The sequence below is a fragment of the Myotis lucifugus genome, unplaced genomic scaffold (assembly GCF_000147115.1).
Source record: "Myotis lucifugus unplaced genomic scaffold, Myoluc2.0 scaffold_4579, whole genome shotgun sequence".
In the NCBI taxonomy this organism is placed as follows: domain Eukaryota; kingdom Metazoa; phylum Chordata; class Mammalia; order Chiroptera; family Vespertilionidae; genus Myotis; species Myotis lucifugus.
In genome coordinates this window covers 1-5,631 of record NW_005875627.1, presented here as the reverse complement: position 1 = coordinate 5,631, position 5,631 = coordinate 1, and positions in this window count along the sequence as shown.

Sequence of the window (5,631 nt, the reverse complement as noted above, 5' to 3'; positions counted from 1 at the left end):
CACCACCTCCAGGCTGGCAGCCAGCCTTCCTGCTTCTGCTGCTCTGAGGGAGAGCTGTGGACCAGAGTCTCTGGCCTCAACCAATGGACAAAAAGACGCCGGTTATCGAAGCAGGTGCTGTGAGGAAAACGCACAGCAGGCGGGGGAGCAGGCGCAGGAGGCGCATGAGGGGGGCAGGGCCCAGGGGCAGGGCCATTGGCTCCTTCTCTCTGCGGCTCACGGCCCTTACCCCAGGGAAACCAGCGGCACAGTCATCCTGGCCTCACTGAAGGTGGCAACCCCTTTCCCAGAGGCACCCTCTCTAGGTTGCATCAGAGTGTGGGGGTCACGGGGTACAGTCTACATTGGAGGGGAAGCAACATACAGGGTCACGGAGTCCAATCTCCGAACCCACGTGGGAAGTTCCTCCGAGGCTGCCAAGCTCTGCCACATCCACACGTGCTCTGTAATTGCTGGCTCCCGGTCTCATCTGTTCCAGCTGCTGCAGCAAAGTGCCCTAGACCAGGGGCTCAGAAACACAGGGTCTCACTCCTCACAGCTCAGGGGGCAGTGCAGGGCCAGGGCGCCAGCATGGCTCGTCTGGGGAGAGCTCTCTCCCACGCTGTGGGGGCGTCTTCTCTCTGTGTCCTTCTGGTGTAAGGGGCGAGGGACCTCTCTGGCGGCCTTTCTAAGGGCACTAACTCCATTCATGAGGGCTCCACCCTCATGACCTAATCACCTTCCAAAGGCCCCCCCTGCTAACCCCATCACATTGGGGTTAGGTTTCAACATGTGAACTTGGGCGGGGGGGATACAAACATTGCGTCCATAACACTTAATATAGATGTATTTTAAGTTTGGCCCAGGCCTGACATTGCTACCTACTTCTGTGAAACCATAGAAATAGATGTCCATATATATGTACAACCATGTGCCAAGTATATGGACATGCATGTACCAAGTGTACACATAAATATACACACAGCCAAGTGCTTGTCCGTGTGTCCCCAGGACCAGCCACACGCCGGGGGGGCGGCAGCGACGTGCTGGGAAGCACTGCTCTGTGGGTCTCCCCCACGGCACGCTCCCCAGCTCCGGGGGCACCACGGTGTCCGCTCCCACACACTGCCTCCGGCCCCAGTCCCTCCTCACAGCCGACCGGGCCTGGGGTTGTTTAAGCAGCACATACACCTGCTTCCCCAAACACCTGTTCTCTCCAGTTACAGACCCTCAAGCCTTCTTCAGGTCCCTCGGCTCTTCCTCGCCTGTCCCCTTCCTCCTCCTCCTGTTCCTCCTCCTCCTTCTGTTTCTTCTTCTCCTCCTCCTGTTCCTCCTCCTCCTCCTCCGGACATTCCCTTTATAAACATGTCACTGAAAGCACACTCACTGCTCCCAACAGATCTGAGCGCTGGGACTGTTAACATAGGACCCTCTTCCTAAGGGCCAGGCCCTGTGCTACGCACGACCTCACTGAGTCCTCAGAGCAACCCCAGCAGACGGGTGCTCTTATCTCCGCTGTACAGAAGTGGGAAGAAGTTAAGACATGGCCCAATGGGTAGTAGTCAAAGTAGGACTTGAACCTAGATATTAGCCACTGTATTGTATCCTTCCCTAACCCGGGCACGATGCTTCTAGTAATATGACCACATACAGCATCAGCTTTTCTAAAGAAGTCCACGTCCCACAGTTGCCTCATTTAACGTGTGGACAGATGGGTCAGGGTGTTCAAGTCCAGCTGCCATGGGAGTCACTGAAGAAGTCTTGTTAAGAATTCAGATTCCCAGATTCCCAAGCCTAATAATTTAGACTTTGCTGGTAAGGCTTGGAGATGTACATTCTAAAGCTAAAGTGCATATTTCCAGACCTCGGAGGGTCTGGTGCAGCAGGGGCTGGAGCACACGTATGTTTGAAAACCTCCTTGGGGGACAGCCAGGGCGTGGACCCCTGCCCTCGGATAATCAACTCCAGCGTGGACAGTTCTTGGTCCATTACACCGGAAGTCCCACCGCTCTCCACTAGATGGCGAGGTATGTCCCTCTCAGCCCCAGTCCAGCCCAGCTCAGCTCAGCAAGAAACAAACCAGCCCAGACCACCCAGACATCCCTGCCCATGAGGTAGGGCTGCAAGGGGGCAGCCTCCTATGATTCCTGCCCCCTCCCTGCGACCCGAAAAGAGTGGTTCTTCAATGGGGGGAAATGTCTGTTTCCCCTCCGAAGGCAAGAAACACATCTTCAGGGGGAGAAGCAGCATTTGGAAGCTGGCCTCAGGGCAAACTGGAATACCTGTTGACCCACCGAGATTCAAGATTCGCTCCCAGCCAGGAGGCCTGGATCCTGAGCCCAGTACAGGGCTCGAGGGTGACAGGCTGCCCAGCGGGGGGCCAGCGGGGAAATAGGAAGCATCCCACCAACCACAAGGCCTCCCACCAACCACGGGGACTTCCTCTGTTGATGCAACTCCAACAGGAGGCCCCTCCAACAGGAGGCTCCAGCTGTTCCCCTTCCAATGAGAGGGCCCAGGCAGGTGGCCTCCAGGAGCCTGATACCTGCCCCCTGCTGGGCGGCAGCTGGGGAGCAGCAGGATACTCTCCAGGGCCATTGTTCCCAGGGAGAGAGGCTATAAAAACAGGACTGTGTGGGCAGCCAGGGGAGTCACACACACAACTGGGGCACCTGAAGAATGGCCATAAACTTCACCTGGCCCAGCCACCTGCCTCCTCCTCATGTTCCTACAGAATAAACGAGTCTTCCTCCTGGCCCTGGGGCAAGGAGGGCCTCTGCCCGTGGGTGCCAGGACACCTCGGGGCCAATCAGGCGGCCAGGTGTGGGGTGCGGGGTGTGGAGAGCGGGAGAACCTGGGGCAAAGAAAGACAGATGTGTGGAAGGACACTGGTGGGCTGATTAATTGCCCCAAAAAATGCCCCATCCTAATCCCCAGAACCTGTGACTATGTTGCCTGACACAGCAAAGGGGAATTAAGGTTGCTAATCAGCTGATCTTAAATAGGAAGATTACCCCATTTTAGAATTGTCTGGGTCATCATAAGGGGCCTTAAAAGTAGACTGAGGCCCGGCCAGCCTGGCTCAGTGGTTGAGAGTTTACCTGTGAACCAGGAGGTCACGGTTCAATTCCTGGTTAGGGCACATGCCCAGGTTGTGGGCTTGATCCCCAGTGTGGGGCGTGCAGAAGGCAGCCAATTGCTGATTCTCTCTTGTCATTGATGCTTCTATCTCTCTCTCCCTCTCCCTTCCTTTCTGAAATCAATTATATATATATCACATATATATTTTATATATATATATATATATATATATATATATATATATATATATATATTTAAAATAGTAGACTGAGGCAGAAGAGGAGAGTGGCGAGAGCTCTGACTATGGAAGAAGGTCAGAGTGATGTCTTGTGAACAAAAAGGCTCAACCACTATTCCTGGCTCTGAAGATGGAGGAAGGGCCACCAGCCACGGCATGTGGGCACCTGTAGAAGCTGGAAAAGACCGGGAACCAGATTCCCCCCGGAGCCTCCGGGAGGAGTCTGGCCCTTCTGACCCCTGATGTTTCTGACCCCAGGGAGATGCCTGTCAGACTGCTCATCTACAGGACCGTCAAGCAGTGCATTTGTGCTGGTTTGTGGTGTTTGTTACAGCGGCCCCGGGAAACGCATACACGGACAAGGCAGCCGTCAAAGGTCTAGCACACTGGATCCTCAGCTCAGCCCCGTGGGGCCGATACAAAGGCCTGCATTTCAAGGCTGGATTTGAGTAACGGGCAAGTTTCACGTGGTGGGGTAAGAGGAGAAGCCGGCATCCAAACCCGTGTTCTTCCTCATGTCCGTGATCTCACAGGGGTGCCCCAGTGTGACAGGCGGGTTCTAACATGGCCCCAACGCCCCACCTCTGGGAGGAGGCCCGGGCAGCCCTGCCCATCAACATGCCCTCCTCCAGGCCCTCTTCGCCCATCCCCAGGGCTGGGCCTGGCTCCTTTCCACCCTCAGCTCCAGAACCTCCTTGGCCAGAGGAGTGGCCTGGCAGGGAGCCAATGCAGGTGCAGAATGAGGCACTCTTCAGGAACCTTCTAGAATTGCCCAAGACAGGAAGAGTCTCCTAAAACCAGCAGAAGCAGCAGAGGTTCCTGGGACCCTCTTTGTTTCTTCTCCTTTTTAATAAAAATGTGTTTTATTGATTTCAGAGAGGAAGGGAGAAGGATGAGAGAGAATCATTGATCAGCTGCCTCCCGCACACCCCACATTGGGGGTCAAGCCAGCAACCCAGGCGTGTGCCCTGACCGGAATCAGACCACGACCTCCTGGTTCATGGGTCGATGCTCAACCACTGAGCCACACCGGCCTGGCCCTCTTTGTTTCTTGAACGGGCCAGCTCCGGGACCTGGGAGCTGGCGGATGGGGCCTGTCTGTCTCCTAGACAGTGGAGTTATCGGTGGAGCTGTCTGGTCTGACGAGGACATATCCCGGATGAGGAGACGAGGCTTGCCCGAGGTCACACAGCTCCTGGGGTCAGAGCCAGGACTGGGTCAGGACTGGAGCTAAGAGTGTCTCACTCTTCTTCTTCTTCTTTTTTTAATATATTTTATTGATTTTTTTACAGAGAGGAAGGTAGAGGAACAGAGAATTAGAAACATCTATGAGAGAGAAACATTGACCAGCTGCCTCCTGCACACCTCCCACTGGGGATGTGCCCGCAACCAAGGCACATGCCCTTGACTGGAATCGAACCTGGGACCCTTCAGTCCACAGGCTGACACTCTATCCACTGAGCCAAACCGGTCAGGGCTCTTCTTCTTTTTTAAAATAGGTTTTTATTGATTTTAAGAGAGAGAGGAAGGGAGAGGGAGAGAGAGAAACATCAATGTGAGAGCGACACATTGACCAGCTGCCTCCTGCACATGCCCTCCTGGGGATTGAGCCCGCAACCTGGGCATGTGCCCTGACCAGCAATTGAACTGGCAATCCTTTGGTGCACGGGACAATGCCCAACCCACTGAGCCACACCAGCCAGGGCTGGATCTCACTCTTCTTAATCCCGGAAGGCGGAGCAGCACTACAACCATTGCTTAAAGAGGAAACCCCCAAAGCAGCAGTGGTCATACTTCGCGCCACAGAACGCCAGAGGCCCTGCAGCCCTCCAGCAAAGCTAGGAGCACGAGAGCCCACTGAGGACTGACCAGGCCACGGCACTCACTCACCTCAGGCCCTGCCCCCCCAGTAGCCCAGCCCCGCTTAGGAGCACCCCCCGAAGAGAACAGCATTCAGCGCCCAGGGGCCTGCCTTCAAGTGGGTCCCACCACTGACCACCTGCATGACCTTGGCCTGGCTGGTAACCCACCCTCCTCGCCCCACCTGAGAAGGGGACAGGAGTCGTTGTACCTTTCTCTCCCTGGGCTGTTGAGGATGAGACCCCATAAAGGAGCATCGTGAGCAGCCAGGTCATTTATTTGTTTGTTTGTTTGTTGGTTTTCATGACAAAAATCACACAGGGAAGAACAAGTGACAGTTAGCCAGTTGGTGAGCTGGGGGATGAGCTGGGGGCTGGGAATCGTGGGGAGTGGGTGTCCACAGTCCCTGGGATGCTGCCTGGAATCTTGGGTTCCCTTCCAGGCTCTGAAGGAACCAAGTGCTTCCTTGAGTC